Source organism: Leptonychotes weddellii, chromosome 8 (genome assembly GCF_054177405.1).
Source record: "Leptonychotes weddellii isolate Sample4059 chromosome 8, ASM5417740v2, whole genome shotgun sequence".
In the NCBI taxonomy this organism is placed as follows: Eukaryota; Metazoa; Chordata; class Mammalia; order Carnivora; family Phocidae; genus Leptonychotes; species Leptonychotes weddellii.
In genome coordinates this window covers 16,477,790-16,494,614 of record NC_138376.1, presented here as the reverse complement: position 1 = coordinate 16,494,614, position 16,825 = coordinate 16,477,790, and the positions used below count along the sequence as shown (strand labels likewise).

The 16,825-nt window shown below is 50.4% G+C and overlaps 1 protein-coding gene across 8 annotated transcripts in view; it reads left to right on the top strand.

Moving 5' to 3' along the window:
- RREB1 (ras responsive element binding protein 1) overlaps positions 1-16,825 on the top strand; it is a 176,547-nt gene that overhangs the window by 89,267 nt on the left and 70,455 nt on the right. The window lies entirely within an intron of this gene.

Genomic DNA, 16,825 nt, shown 5'->3' with positions numbered 1-16,825 from the left:
CCCCCCCCCCCGTTCAGCGTCATTGTCCCTGGCTGTCCCCTGCGGCTGGGCTGGCTGCTGGGGAGGCCTTTATTTATCTCTGCCACTGCGCTCCCTCCCACCAGCTCCCTGGGGCCCTTTGCTCCTTAAACCATCAATTCCCCTTTTCTCTTCCTCCTCCTCACAGCATATGCCCCCTGCCTGTTTCCTTGAGATGACTAATCAGTAAAATATTTGAGTGCCTACTGTGTGCCCAAGATTAAGCTCTTCCAGCTGTGCGCGTCCTTGAGCACCCCCTCAAATGGCTCCTTTCTCTGCTCTTTCATCTTCCCAGGCTCTGAAGGGCCCTGCGCCTTCAGGGCTGCCGCTTCCACATTTATTTGGACACCACACCCTGCTCCTTCCTGGGGACCTCATTCCTGCCAGCCCTTTTTCCTGTCTCTGTGGCGGAACCCTGGACCCTCTCTGCTCTGACTCCGGGCTCACCCAGCGCGGGCCCCGCCTCTCTGTGGAGGGGCGGACCCCGTGTGCGCCCATACCCCCCCATTCTCACCTCGGTGCTCATCCAGTAGTACCCAGACCTGCCTTTCTGATTCCTGTCATTTCTTCACTTTCCAGCTGTCTAAAAAAGAACTTAGCCTGACCGCCTTCACCCCCGAAACCTTCTTCCCAGTCACCATCCCAGGGCGGCAGGAAATCTAGCCCGTGGCACCCCCCCACACCCCCCGGCCCCCTCTGCTCCTCCATTGTATATCCAGCCTGCCTACCTCTGTGTTTCCTTTGTTCCCGGTTCTAGTCAGGCCTCCCTCCCCTGCAGTCCCATTCCGTGTTCCAACAGGTTCTCTGGAAACTGACATCATCTTCTCTGCCTACACCGAGCCCACAGCCCCGCTGCCCCAGCTCCCTGCACCTCACCCCCACGCACCCTCTGCCAGCAGGACCTGGCGCTGGGGCTCCTGGGGGTCCCTTCTGCATCTGGGCTCCTTGCAGCCTCGCTTTCACCTCTCACACCCCTCCGCTCACGCTCGCCAGTGTTTCCCCTGGACTTAAAGTTAGTATGGCCTAGACAACACTTAATTCTCTTACCTTCTCATCGCTGCTGCTTTCTCTCAGCCAGACGGTGAGCTTCTAGAACACCCCTCCACACACCCCAAGTCTAGTGGGAGAACCATAGTTAGTTACCAGTTGAGGTGTAACCAACAAATGCATTTTTATCACGCAGTATTTGAGGGCCTCGGGTGGAATATTGTTCCCTCCAAATCACTTGAAGGGTGATGGCAGCTCCCATTGGTTAATTTTTTCAGACAAGTTTGTTTCGTTTCGTTTTAACCTCTGACAGCTTGAAGGTCAGGGGAAAAAAAAAATTGGTTAGTTTTCACCTTCAAAGGCTACACGACGAAACAAGGACCAAGCCAGCCCCCCTTCGCCCCATACCGTTTCGTCAGTCGCTTTTCCCACTCCCCCGGTTGTGACTCCTGAATTTTATAGTTGATGTAATCCTCCCGTTTATAGCCACTTTATTTTATTTATGCATTGCAATTCAAGTAAGGACTATTTGTTGCATAGAGGGACTGTTTTAATTTTTGGCTTCTATTTAAAAGGCTCACTAATGCCATTACCTTTTGTTAATTGCAGCACAAACATCCTCCCCGAGACCACCCTCTATTCTGGGACCCCTTTGAGAGTCCCAGGAATTGCTAGTGTTTGGGCCACATTTACACCTCTCCGTGGACCTTACAGAAAACCTCCTCTGTGCCTTTGATGGCCTTGAGGGGGTGGTAACAGGCACTCAGAAAGTTTTAACATAATAGTCCGCATCAGGGAACTAACTTGGATCCAGGAGCTATTCCTGGAGTCACTGCGGGGACAGAACAAAACCACGTAAATGCGGTGACGGAAATGGGGATCCCTGTGATCTCTCCCCCACCCCCCTTCTGTAGGATGAATTCTGTTCTAAAATTGTAGATGTTTGTAGTAGGCATTGGGAGATCGTTTGGGGGATTGATTTCACTCACTTTTATTAAGTCACTGCCATGTATTACATGACTGATCTCATCTTCACAAGAAAAAAGAACATTTGAAAATCGGATCAAATTTATGGACTCTTCCCTAAAAACGAATACCACAGATTTTGTATACAGTTTCAAGGGTATGAATCTTTTTTAATTTTTTATTTAAATTCCATTTCGTTAACATATACTGTACTATTAGTTTCAGAGGATTCAGTGATTCATCAGTCTTATAACGCCCAGTGCTCATTCCATCACGTGTCCTTCAAGGGTATGAATCTTGTACTTGTCTGTAGAATGGGGCTTATCAACCTGAGCATCTCACCCCTTAATCGGCCCGTGCTTACTTAGAACTGAACAGAGGCCTACTCTGTGCCAGGCACTGGGCTATGACTAAAGATCTAAATTGAGGCAGGGGAACAGTTTAATATCTTAAGAAGGAATGCTGTCTGGTTATTTTTTTGCATATTAAAAAAAAATTTTTTAATTAGAAAAATCAAGTTTGTAATGATACTAAATTACACCTTTCTTTTAAAAAATCACCATATTCCCATGACCCATATCTCATTTCTGGTTGCATCTTCCAGACTTTGTCCACAAATACGTGATCATAACATAGAATGCTCAAAGGTACTAACTTGCTTTTTAAACTTGATCTCATTTAGTAACCATTTTCCCATGTTTGTACACATTGACCTTCATGTTGGAGGTGGGACCAGGTCTGAGCAGGTTTGGGGTGGATGGGGCATGGTGGTGATGACTCACCGAGAAGTCCGTCTGGCTTAGGAGATGTCCCTCTGTTGTTGGTTTCATGGGTGATTTCCCTTTATGCATTGAAACTCAGATAAATACCGGGAAGAATGAAAACTCAAAGCAAAGTGTATTACTTCTGGGATCAGCTCACTCCCTCCTCATGCCTGCAGGTAAAACCATACCAGATCATCTTTATTCCTGCTCTAGGGCTTAAAAAACCCAGGAAGCAAACAAATGAAGGACAATAATCTAGTAACCCAAGATTACTGAAAAAAAAAAAAAATACCATAAACCTACGCTGTCCAGTACAACAGCTGGTAGCCACATGTGGCTATTTAAATTTAAATTAAATTTAAGTAAAATTTAAAAACGGAGTTCCTTAGTTAACATTAGTCTCCGTTCAAGCACTCAGTGGCCACGTGTGGTTAGCGGTTACCATATTGGGCTGTGCAGACAGAGGCCATTTTCATTGTTGGAGAACTTTCACCTGGACTTCACTGTTCTAGATCCTGTCAATTCCGTAGAACGTTTGCCCCGGTATCTAACACGTGAGTTTTATACACTAGGCTCTTGGAAAGAGAGAGGAGGATGGATTTTGTTATTCTCTTGTTTTACATGTGGTACAGTTTTGTGTAGACTTGTAACCTGGGAGTTAAGGCTCCTTATGCCCTTCCCCCAACATCAGCAGCTCATGTCAGTGTTCATTAGCAGAGTCAATTTGACAGTGAATACTTCTATTTACATGGCCCCATATGTTATGTATTCCATTCAAGCATGGATGTTTCATCTTCCTGTGCCTGGCAGCCCCCTGCCCGCCTTTCCCACCTCCTCCAGAACCTTCTTTCTTCCCCATCTACTCCTTTCCTGGCTTTGGACATGTGAGGTTTTCTCTGGAGCCAAACTTTTCTCTTCATCCTGCTACTGGAGAACCAGTCCCTTCCTGCCGTACTCTCTTTATGCTCTCCTTGTACTGGGGATTTTTTCTCCATCTCCGTTAACTGCCTTGCCACCCAGTCTGGTGCCAGTGTAGGAAGCCCGGCATCTCCCTCATCCTCATCCTCCATCCACAGCTGGGTCCGGCCCTTGGTGATGTCTTCCTGGATCCCACGCTCCTCCTGTCTGTTCCTGGTATAGCAGTGGCCTCATGACTGGTTTACACACCTCTAATTATCCGTTTCTTAAGCTACTGTCAAGAGCTTTTAAAAATATGGATATGATTATTTCATCCCAGGACTTTTTTAAAGAGGGGGTGGACCTTCGGTGGGTTCTCATAGCCACAGGATGAAGCCCATCCCCCGTAGATGGAGCTTTGAAACCAGCACAGTTTGCCACCGCATCTTTGCCCTCCCCCCCGTTCCACTTTCACTCCTGTCAAATGAGGCACTGGTACATATAGTGTGATGATGGCTCCCAAGGGTTTTGTTTTCAGCGGCCAGGAACTCAAGGCAAAACTTTGGCGGGTACACACAGGGGATGGCCTTTTTTTTTTTTCCCCCTTTTGCCAAAAAGAAATCACCATTAATAACCGGTCTCAGCCATCTCCTATCCTTATTGTCTCATTTTAAAAGGAGGCACCTGAACCTCAGAAAAGAACGCATTCAGCATTGTGAGTATCTCAGCAAATCGAATGCTTTTCCTTGTTTTGCTCGAGAAGGGTGAAAATGTAGGCTTGTAGCGGCGAGTGCATTCATGACACCAGGGACCATCCCGACCTCCTGGGTCTCCATGCATTTCCTTCCCTTTCCTACTGGGCTGCCCTGTCTTCTGAAAGCCAGATCTTTAAGCTCATGTTTGCTTTTGCCCTACTGCCCTCACACTTGATGACTTACGCCTCGGGAACCTCGCAGCCCTAAAGTGCTTGGCTCATGATTCGCTTTCCCTTGGATTGGAATTTATCTCCTTGTGCCCTGTCTCCTCGATCTCTAGGCCGGGGGCTCTGTCGTACAGCTCCTGGTGGTTCTCACATCTGGGAGCTTCGTACACTTAAGATCTGAGAATGGCCACCATCCTATTTCAGGTTTTCCAGACTGATACCAAATCTCGCTCCACATCGAGGGCACGAAGAGAGTATAGAACATCTTCAACAATGAATTTTAACCCTTTGCAGAGAACCCACATTTTCTGCGCACTCTCCTGGACTTTGGCTTGAGGTCACGGAAAGCAGCAAGGGGTGGGCCTGGAAGTCAGACCCCAGGAGACTAAGGAGACTCATTTTTTAAAGTGAAACCTGTCTGGTGGCTAAAGCCATAGAAATGATAAAGTACGGAGAAGCTGTGAAAGTTCTGGGCCTGGTAACTTTGGTGGATTAATGCGTCCCTTGGTTTTCTCTTTCTCCAAGCTAAAAAAATTTAAAGGAGCATTTGCCTAATGCGAATAATCATATTTGACTATAAATTTGGGTTGTACAGAATACGTGACTCTCACCAGTAGCACAGTACTTTCGAGATCTTTATGTCAGATAGAACTGGAATTACTTTGCAGATCTGTCTTCCAAACTCCAGTCTTATTGAATGAATCTTGGCTGATAGGATTAAAAAAAAAAATCATCACAATTAGTAGCTTCTTGTGGGTGAAACCCTAAAAGGATTATTCTTGCCTTGGCCAGAGCATAACGTTAGGGGTTAACTACAAGGAATAAAGAGATGGTAGAGGTTTTTTCCCCCACATCTCTGTCTTGCAAACAGCATTTTTCCTATAGTCAGGTAGCAGATGGTTGTATAATCTCTTAGGCCTTTCTCCCCTCCCTGCCTTAGGAAAACTCTGTTTCCAGATTGGGAACATGCCAGGATGTCACTGGCTTCTAAAAGAGTTTATGGAAAAGTGTCAGTTACAATTCCAGATCTGTTAGGCAACCAGGGCCACGCTCCGGAGTTCTGTTTTGACTTCTGCATTGTAGTTGTGGGTCCGGCAGAGCATGAAATTGGGTTTGTGAGAACATGTGCATGCCTGGGTGTAGGGGACTGCGTTTTCTTTCCAGAATCGTAATGAAGCATCTGAAAAGGTCTCTGAGAAAGTTTCCTCGGGCATATTCCGTGAGCAGGGTAGATGCCCTTGTTTCGCAAGTTTTCGCTTCTGTCTGTACAGGTTGTTCTGACTTCATGGCTGGGAGGAAATGGAGGACGTCGCAGAGCGCCTGCTGTTTGGCCCGTGGGGCCGAGCCAGGGAGCTGGCACCTGTTCTCCGACCGGCCAACGACAGGGCCGAGCCCCATGGCAGCAGGAGGGGGGCCGCACAGAGTGCAACCTCCTGCATTTTGCATGGGGCCCGCGTGGCTGAGCTGGTTTATTAAGAGCACGCTCTTGTTTATTATCCGGGCCTCATCAAGAGAGAGATCCTAAAGATATTGGCTCCGCCTTGGAGAGATGGCACAGAAATTTGTGTTGCAAATGTAACATATAGCCTGGCTTCCGTCACTCATTGGCCACTGGTCTCCCCAGGCCTTGCTTACTGTCATCACTCCACAGCCTCCCTCCCTCCCCCTGCCCTCTCCCAACCCCCTTTCCTGGGAGATTGTGAGGGGCTAAGGGGTACTTAGGCAAGGAAGTTTTTCTTCTTTTTAGTTGACTTTGTAAAGACTTTTCCTATACTCCAGGAACCCTGGTGGACTGTTTGAAACATCTGATCTTATCATTCTCTGAAACCATTAACCTCACACATGCTGGTGTGATGCCAAGAAAATGGAACCCCCGGCCTCGAATGGCAGGGAGTCAGGGTCCTCTGTGCTCTCTGATGGGTGAACTCCTTCTGGTCGTCCCATCCCATAAGTGGCATGCAGTCCCACCACTGCCTGGATCCTCTGCGAAATGGGAGTTTGCTGCCATGGCCAACCTTGGACGTTCGCAGGAATGCTCATGGTGTTCCGCAGCAGGTGGAAGTGCTTTTGAGCCAGGACCTACGCCTCCCAGCAGAACTGAGTCTCATACGCAGAGTTAGGCCTAGAAGGACATTAGAGGTCATGGCCTGTCCTCATGCTACAGACGAGGGGTGCTGTGTATCCCAGGCTTATGCAGGGAAGTACGTGACGTACCACTCTGTGTTCCAGTGGCAAAAGGATGGGATTAAATGCCACTGAATTATTATAATAATAACAGTGTAAACTCAAGAGTTTAACTTGAGCTACTGTAAGTAACACATAGGGTTTCTGGACTTTTGACAAAGGTGGCTCTTAACATTTGCTGCGGACAAGAAGCAAATACATACGTGAGCCTGGAAAGTGAGTTCCCTTTCTTGGAAGCAGTAAGCCTCCCACACCGAGGCACGGGGAGTCCTGGTACATTGGACTCGGAGACTTTCAAGGTTGGAGCTGAAATGGCTGCTGGGTAGGTGTTGCTCAGGCATTGTTCCAAGGTTCTGGAGGCCAGTAATATTTTAAACAAGTCAAACAGCCCCTCGGAGGGCGCTGCAGGAAATCCAGCCCTTGGCTTCATGTTGTTGCGTGGTCAGCGGGAGATAAAAGGGCGGACTGTTGGAGGCGAGGCCCCTCCTATCACTGGATGGCGAACTGTTAAGGGAAGATAAAAGGAAAGAGTAGGGATGTTCTTTTTGAACAACACGAGGATGCCTTTATCACAGGCATTCAAGTAAAATGAAACAGGTGAGCGGAGGGATCCTCAGCTTTATGACTGCAAGTGGGCTGAAGAGCTCTATTCGAGAAACAGGATGGGGTTTCACAGCACACAAACAATTTTGTGCCAAAATATGGGTAGAGGCCAGTCTTTTTTCAGCTGAAATCCCCACTTGACTGGGGACGTTTGTGCTATATACTGCTTAAGTTAATTGGGCATGCACTGGGGTCTCTAAACTTTGTGCTCCAGAAATTTTCCCTGTGGGGGCTATCTCACCCATGGGGGCCCGAGGGACGCGTCAGGCCTTTCTGGGACTGAGCAGATGTGCAGAATGTCCCTGCACGCTGCATGCCCGGGTCTGCCAGCGAGGCCCCACGGCCCAGGACTGTGTCTGATTTCTCGCCGCTGGATCTCCTCTTAGGCTCACTGCAGGTGCTGGCTGAGTGCTCATTCAACTGGTGCTGATCTCCCCCTTTGAGATCGTCCTTCCTGCTCTTTGGGAGGGAAGTTTAGGGGCTTGCAGCAGGTTCCTAGGGGTCAGGGTGGGGCTTGTCGTGCGAGCCCACACTGAAGAGCCTGGGCATGCTCAGTGCCCCCGTGTGTGCAGTGTGCTTGGGGCACTTGATGCTTGTTTCGGACCCCGCTGGGCTGTGGGGCTCAGCCCTTTGTGCTGGGGCCACAGCAGCACAATTAGACACCCCAGGGAGTGCAGTTGTCGGGAACTAATCACCCTCCTGGCGGCCCAGGGCAGGAACACCAAGGGGGCCTGTGGGGCTCCGACTTCCTCCAGGACCCCCGCTCATCTCCCCGTACGGAAGCCGGCTTCCCGAGGTGCTTCTGCTGGGCCGCTCCTTAGGGCTGGGGCTGGGGTTCCGGCGCCACGTGGCACCTGCCTTCCCAGCGCGCCATCCTGCCCCTGAGTAGCTTCTTGGTTTGGGCTCAGCGTACTTAAAGAAAAACCACTTGCTTGCTAATGTTTTTGACTGGTTGGCTGGCGATAAACACTTACCAACCGCTTATATTTGTTTTTCTTCATAGACAGACGGGTGAATACTTTTTTAGAGGCAAAAGCGAGGGGGAAAAGGTCATCCGTTAGAGGGCATAGAGGGCAGGCCATGGAGCGCCCGGTAGCTTGGGCACAGTACAGTCATTCTCAGCTGACGGTTGGTGATGTCTGATCACCCACTGTGAAATGTTGACCACAGCCGACCACTTTTCCAGTGGGCGAGGAAAGACATGATCTCCTTCCACTGCCTTCTCTGAAGCGTTTCAGAACAACGCTTTCGTCTCCCACAAAGCAGTTCTGGCTTTATAAGGGCTGTCCGCCTGAAACATCCCGAATTCTGGGAGTTTGAAGCCCAGATCCGAGGTTCCCCATCTGCCCTGGGGGCTGCTTAGCGTGCATCCAGCCCCTCCTCCGGGGGAGGGAAAGTGGAGAATCCTGTTTCTGCAGCCCCTTTACCCAAGCGTGTCTGAAAGGGCAGCCCCGCAACCTCAGGGCCTGTGAAAGAGTTGCAGGATATTGCCTAAAACTCTCTGCAAACGGCTACTGAACTTTACTCCAGCCTCCTCCTCCTCCATGCTGTAAATGTGATTACAGGCACCCAGACCCACTTGAGAGGAGTGTCTGGGGCCCGTGGCTGGGTGTCAGCTGCGCTGCACTCAGTTTGCACAGCTGGGAGGGAAGAGAAGCAGAAGAACTGGGGAAGAGTGCGCCAGGGCCCGGTGGGAGCCCGCCGTGCCAGCTTCCTTGATTAAGCAAATGCAGAGCTGCCCAGGATTTGTTTCGGCAGCGAACTGAATGAAGCTGGAGGGGTTTTATTTCCTGCTCTCCCTACTACGTTGCGAGTCCAGGAGCGCTGCTCTCTCTGCCCTTTATTGTTACTGAGATTGCATTCGTGATAAGCTAAATTATCTTTCCGCCTTAAACTTGGGGGCTGGAATGGAAATTTTTAAAGATCCTCAAACTGACCCCAGCCGTGACAGGGTTGGCGGTAGGGCTAGCCCATGGATGAATCTAGGAGTTGGGGGGAGTTGGCGCAGGGGTTAGGGAAGCTGGGACATCGGGAGCTAAACGGCGTAACACCCATAGATAGCTGGTGTCGGCGGGCGCTGTACCCCCTGTAAAGTGTCCTAGTACCTATTCCTTCGATTGATTTCTGTACCGTGAGAGCAGTATGGCTAGCTTCCTTTTCTGGATGTGAGCTGAGGTTCAGGGACTTAAAGTTGCTCCACCTCTTCCATGTACAGAAATTTGAAAGTCAAAAGGATGATCTGATAGGGTCTCTCACCCACTGCAAAACTGCAGGTGTGGTTATTCAGCCTCTGCTTGCATACTTCCAGGGACAGCAGGCTCATTACGTTATTGGGGCCTCGTTCCATCTGTGAGCGGCGCTAGTTGTTCAGAGCTCTGTATAAAGGATTATGGGGTCCCAGACCTGCTTCTTTGTGCAAATGTCGTTCGAGCTGTGGTGGACACATGAGAAGAGTGTACGCGCGTTTCCTCCCCACCCTCCCGCCACGTGCAAGGCCTTCAAGGTGTCTCCCGTTATTTCTCTTGGATGGGCTGAACATGTCCGGTTCCTTCAGCCATTTCTTGTTTTCCCCCTGACTTGGTTTCCCAGTGCTCATGGCCCTTCTCTGAATGGTTTTTCCATGATCATCATTGTGGTGCAGAGGAAGGTGTAAGAGTTTTGGAGTTGACAACCCTGGGCTAGAATCCCAGCCCTGCTCCTTAGGAGCTGCTTAATAGCTAGCAGATAACCTCATCATTGCCTTACAAAGTTTGGGGAAGGATTAAATATATGTAAAGTACCCCACACATTTTCCAGCCCAGAGTCTATGTCACAAAGGGTTAATGCCCCCTAGTTAATAGGGAAGGAGGTACTCTGAAAGACATGTAATCGGATATACCCTAGGCCTCTGACATACCCTTATATAAATCCTGTTTTCTCTTATAGCAATAGTCTTCTTCTCTGTTTTTAAATTCCTCAGTCAAGGTGGGATGTGGAGGCCTCTCCCCGCCCTTTCCTGATAAGCCAGCTGGGCCACGATCTTAGGGTGGGGTAGGGTGGGGGCTTCTCCATTCAATCTCTTGCAGGGAGACATCTTCTGGCTCAGGCTAGAAGAGCCTCTCGTGCCCCCGGGGGTAGGTGACACTACCCAGGGGTTCCTCTGAGCCTCTGCCCAGCTTGAGTGCTCCCCTAGTTAGGCCCCCCTGGCTGCCCACCTCGTTCTCACCCGCTTCCTCAGGCAGAGTAGGGAACCAGGCACGTTTCTGCTACGTTGGGCAAGAAGATTATGAAATACCAGATCCCGGTGGCCAGTTTAGGAAAAGCCCAGCTCACCTGGAGAGAGAAGGACAGGGCCGCGCCCTGCGGGCCCCTGGGCCCCCCTCCCGGAAGGCCAGGGCACTGGGGAGCAAATGGCTGCCGTGTGGCAGCTGTCACTTGGCTTCGAGAGTCTGGTGGTAGTTGGATCCTGTCAGTAAGACGCGCTTCCCTCCCGGGAGAAGAGTGGCAAGGCGTGGAGCCCACTTCTCCACAGTCTTAGTGACTGACCCAGAAGCTTCGAAGCCGGACTTTGCCCCACTTCCTCCCTCTGAAGAAGCCAAGAGCCTTGTGGAGAAATACAGGAAGAAGAGTAGCATCCCACGGAAGGTTTCATAAACTAGCATGTTCCAGAAAATCGGTCCATCTTTCCAGTGGTTCGTATTTCAAATAGTAAATTTAATCTGACTTCGGCGGTTAAGTTTGGTAAGCAAGAACCCTGCCTTTTTAGCCAGTGCTCGCCTCCCTGCTGAAAGCGTGTGTCCTCTTACCATCAAAATGTCCAAGTGATTTGTATTTTTACGAGAGAAACTGCTTCCAGCATGGAACCTACCACTCCACTGAGCCGCTCCTCTCTGTCCATGCCCCCGCCCCCCCCATACTTTACTGAATACTGAAATGTTCCTTTACCTGAGGACGGTGAACCTTCCTTGGTCCGCAGCCTGTGGTATTCCTGGTATCCATGGGGGGCACCTGAAACCTGTCAGTGAGGGGCAGCCGCCCTCAGCTGGAGGAGTGATCTCGGCTCCCTTTGTCCCTCTCCATCCGAGGGTCCCATTAAGAGACACATCGCAGGAGACCGTGAGCTTGTTCTGAGGACAGTAGGACTTCTTTAGGGTTGCCTTCCCTCAGGGCTATCCTCCCTGACCATTCTTCTCACCTGCCCCCTTTGGGGGGTGCACATACTGCCCATGAGCAGCAGAGAAATTTGCGGGGCCCGTGGGGGTGTCCAGGACCACCAGAAGTCCTGGCTGCAGGGCTCGACCGTGGAGAACATCCCACAGCACCCTTCCCGGGAGTGACAGCTTGGCGAATGCCATTTGCTGGAGAGATGGCTTCGAGGGTCCAGAGTTTCCCTGAGGCCAGGCTGAGTGGTTTAGCTTCTGGAGCACTGTAGGCTGGCCCTGCCTTGTCTGAAGTTCATATCTGACATGTCCCCATTCCTGAGCAGCTAAAATAGGCCCTGCATAGATTAACCCCCACCACGCACCCGTACATTCCTTCCTTCCTGTCTTTTCACTCATTCATTCATTCATTCATTCATTCATAGTGGTGAATACAGCTAAAATTAGAACTGAGATCAGAGTTTCTAGCACCTTGATTTTTGCTCTGGGGCTGTGATAAAACAGTGGCTCCTTCCAAATCCTCGCAGAAGGAAAGTTTCTCAGGGAGATCCTTGGTTTTGTGTCAGCCTTCTTCCAGAATTCTCTGTAGAGATGAATGCTGGTTCTCAAGGCTGCATCAGAATCCCCTGAGAGCTAACATACAGACTGACGTAGTCGTTCTGGAGTGGGGCCTGAGCATCTGTATTTCTTTTTTCCTTTTGGTCTTACTGCAATGTCCTTGATATGAGTACTGTGTAAGTTTAAGGTGTACAGCATAATGACCTTACATATATTGAGAATCTGCATTTCTAGCAAAGGTCTGTGATGCCACCACATGGGGACTACACTTTGGGGTGGCCTGTGTGGGAGGGTCAGTAAGAGTTAATTTCTCACTGACTGGGTATTTCCTTCGCATGGTGTTTACTTCGTTTTTGCTCTATGCAGTTCTGCCTGCTCCCTCCCAACCCTCTGTGTTCCCCATCTCCTGCCCTCCCCCACTACTTCCCCCCCCACACAGACACCTTGTTGGAACCCCAGGACCTGAAAGTGTAGGCTTCCTGTCAGAGCTCCTCTCACTCCAGGCCTGCATTTCCATTTGCATGGAAGCAGAAGTGACCTAGAGGACATAGATGGCCTCTGAGCTCACATTGGTGGATCAGTTGGATCCAGCCACTCGGGCAGAACCGGGCTGTTCCGGATTTCAGGCAGAGCCTGGTGGCTTCCTTCCAGTTTCCTTCTCCTTGTAGAATTCAAGAGTGTAGAATGTGGAGGCCCCCACCCCCCACCCCCCACCCCCCATCCCTTTGCACAGCAAAGGGCAGTGAGTGCTTGCAAACTCCTGCCCTGTGCAGTGAACTTTTTAGTCTGAGGTGGGAGTTCAGCCGTGCATCCTGCCAGAGAGGGGAAGGTGGAGGTGAAGGTGTAAGGAGAGAGCTCCTTTCCCTGCCTAGAAAAAGGCAGAAATGCGAGGCCAGGTGCCGAGCAGTCTGGAAGGGCAGAAGTGACTCCGAGTATGATTGTGACAAGTCAGAGAAATGTGATTGAGGGAGTGCATCTGTTCTCCCAAGCCCTGTGCCAGGGTGGCAGATTTTGTCCAGAAGAAACTGAGCAGCATTTAGAAGCTGGATTCACTTTTCTCTACCACCGTGATCTTGGGGGCAGGTTGCTTAACCCCCTGCACCTTAGTTTCCTCATCTGCACAGTGGGACCAGTTCTCCTCGGGTGTGGCTAGGAGGATTCAGTGAGATACTGCACTTAACGTGTGCCAAGTGACAGTCAAAATTCAGTAGCTGCCATCGACATCATTAGTTGTGTTAGTCCTAATATTGCAGAGTCAGAGTTTTGTAACCGAGAGCTTCAGGAATTCTCAGTGGGAACGTCGGAGGCTTTGTGTGCAGAGTGGCCCCTGAGGGATCTCACTACTTCCTGTCGTCTTGAGGGGGTGAAAGGGGGTGGGGGGGATGTTTTGGAGGCAGACCTCGGAAGGCAGCCCAATGGGAGGGCCCACATACCTGGTCTTAGCCGTCCCTCCTCACGCTGCGGGGAGGATGCAGAACTGACCAGAGCAGCTTACGGTGCCCAGGTCGGCCCAGCCTGCTCGAGTGTTCCATGGGACACTCCAAGGCCTCGTTCGACCAAAGCCCATGCCAGTGAGGGGGTAATGGTGACTTGCCTGGGTTGCTGCCCCGTGCAAGGCATAGACTGAGCCCATCGCCAGGAAACACATCAGCTTCCTGGAGCTCAGAACACCATCACAGCTGTCAGCCTTCACAGCACACACGAGGCCATCCTGGTTAGAGGAAACGGGTTTGCCCCGAGCTTTGCAGGCCAGGGAGAACGGGCATCGCCGTGGTGCGACATCTCGTCTGGTCCCTTTTGTCCCCAGCCTAGCTAAGACTGAGGGAAGAGTGTTTTCCTTTCTGACTTAGCCCATTCTAAGAGAGACGTCCTTGCTGCTTGTAAAGCTCCCTAGGAGCTAGAGCACTTTAGTCGCTGAACTCCTCTTAACTCAGACTCTGAGCCTGTCCTGGGTTGGCCCAAACAGGCCAGCTAGACTGTTCACTAGGCGGTTCCAGTCAGCGGGTCAACCATCCCAAGTATTTGTGGACGTCTGTTAGGCTCAGCAGCGTGGCTCTCCCGGGCCCCATGTTGTAAATTTCCCTATTATAGCATCCGCGGGCCTCTACTGTCATCCTAGGCATCTAACTTACCCCCATCTGTCCTGCAGGCCTTTAGGACAGATTTTAGATTTCACTGAAGAATCCTTTGGGCTTTCAGAAGCTGAGAAGCTTTGTTTCTAGACCATCTTCCTTTTTATCTTTCATCTCCCCTTTGCTATCTCGTTGGACCTGGAGACAGGCTCCTTAATCTTTTCTTTCTGGCTTTACATAGCATTGTCCCTTATCTCCTCAGGGGCCAGGGGCTGGAGGCCGGCCTTCCCTGCCCCCTCATCCTCACAGATGGACCTCTGCCCTCTCCAGTCATCCTGCTTCCATTGGATCTGGGCAGAGCCTGTGTGGGAATGCAAACTCCGAAGTTCAGCATCCTCCCAGGGGGAGTCCTAAGACCCACCCCTCCAAATTCCCAGGCTGTGCTTCTCACATTGCCCTGCAGGAGTCACCTTCCAGGACACAGCCTCTCCTGATCTGGTCTTTTTTTCCCCCTTTTTCCTTCTTCTTCTCTCTGCCCCCCCCACCCCCCTGAGGCAATGGTGATAGGGGTGAGGGGTATCTTGAATTTTCTGCCAAGGACTACGCTGTACTTTTCCACTTGCTGAGTTCTAGGAATCCCTCAGACCTGGTAGAACCCCAAACAGACAGGGTAGTGACTCTTGTTACTCAGCTTTAATTGCAAGGCATCCTCAATATTCAAATCCTTTCCATCCAAGATCAGAAGATGGAAGTTTCAGGGTCAAGTGTGTTGGGTTGGCGCTCTCCCACTCTGGTTACCGGTGTGTACTGAGGAGATTGATTACTTGGTGTACTTTTTAAATGAGGGGAGGGAACAAGTTCAAATGTTAATGAGAGTCTTAGTTATTATATTCTGGAAAGTTTAAATTCCAGAGACTCGTCTCTCTGATGTGTGTTTTTAATAATTATATATAGAACTATAATTCACCCTACTTATTTGGAGATTGTGGTAGTTTCTAGAAAATAATGGAGCTGTCCCTCTCCAGACTTTCTGCCTATTACAATTTGCTGTGAGGGGTACCTGGGTGGCTCACTCGGTTAAGCGTCTGACTTTGGCTCAGCCAGTCATGATTTCAGGGTCCTGGGATCTGGCCCCTTGTTGGGCTCCCTGCTCAGCGGGGAGTCTGCTTCTCCCTCTCCTTCCGCCCCTCCCCCCACTCATGTTCTTTCTTTCTTGCTCTCCCTCTCTCAAATAAATAAAATCTTTTAAAAATTGCTTAAAATTTGCTGTGAATTAAGAAATGAATAATAACAGAGGGAAATCTGGCTTGTTTTTTGTGGGTTTTTGTTTTTTTTTTTTTCCTTCCACAGTGTTTCACTTCACCCTAGGCATCTTTAAGTTTGGGCGGGGATGATCTGAAAGGATGTTTTGTGCATTTCTAAAACCTCATGGGACTTTTAATAAGCTTGACTTGATTCATAGTTTAAAGGAAGGTGGGTTATATGTCAAATAAAAACAGGATTCTTATCCTGCTTGCCCCCAGGATGAGTTTCTGGGGTCCCTGAAGTCTTGATGCTGAAGGGAAATGTTGGGGGTAGGTAGCGTATGTGCATTTTCCTGTGGAACGGTCCATAATTTTTTTTTTTTTAATCAGACCCTTAAGGAGGTTCTTGCCCGTACCAAACCGTTGAGAATTACTGGGGTAGTAACAAGGATTCCTCAAGGCTTACAAGGTCTCGGTCCCATCCGGGGGCTATCCCTATGAGTCACTGCTTGTTTCTTGGCTCAAAATCCAAAGAACCTTGCAAAAGGAGAAGGGGCAGAAGAGAAAAGATGGAGAATTGAGACAATGAGGTGTAGAGTGTTCACATGTCAGAAATCTCCGTTGGTGGCACTTTCTCCCCCCAACCGACCAGTCCAGCAGGGGGCTTGCCTGCCCGAGGTGCTCCGGAACCCGGGGCCGACAAAGCTGAGTAACATTCAAGATGATAACTGGGCGTGTGACCTGATTGAGCAGCTTTCCTCCAGACGCTCCGAAAGGGGATAAAAATGAGAAAATGGGCCAAGCCAAGTGTTTCTCGAGACAGGCTTTGTCTGTGTGGCGGTTTGATTTACGTCCTCCGGTCTCCCACTTGGGCACTCCTCAGTTCAGGGGGATGGCGTTTTCAGAAACAGAGAATGTGGCTGAACACTGCAGCTCTGGGAAAGGCTGGGGAAGGCTGCATTCCAGGGCGGCCAGCTTTCTCCCAGGGCAGGCATTGGAGGCCCCTGGCCCCCCCAGAGCAGACTTGCTCCAACTCTTGGTGGGGGGGCATGTGTCACTTGAGAAGTTTTCTGTATCCTCCCTACAGTAAAGGAGAAGATGCGCACTTGGTCCTCTCTGAACGGTCGTGGGCACTTCCCCTGTCACTCGGGAGAAGGTCTACTCAACTGTCCTTCACATTAAGGGACTGTTTGGTTCCATGTTGTTCACTCTCTCCAACTGTCTCCTTTCCCCTCCATTGCTGATAGCACTTAGTGCTGTCTTCTTCTTGGCTGCCCTTGAAACCGGAAGTGCATCAGCAGCGGCTGGTAACATGCCCTGAGATGCCCAGAGCTCCGCCTGGGGCCAGCGGTCCGAGCTGCTCTCATGCGGTGTGGTGCCCAGTGCACCCCACACGTGGGGCGTGCTTTGGGGGGTTCCTGTCTGTCCGAGGCACACTGGACTCCGGTGGCCCTGGCTCACATGCTGATGA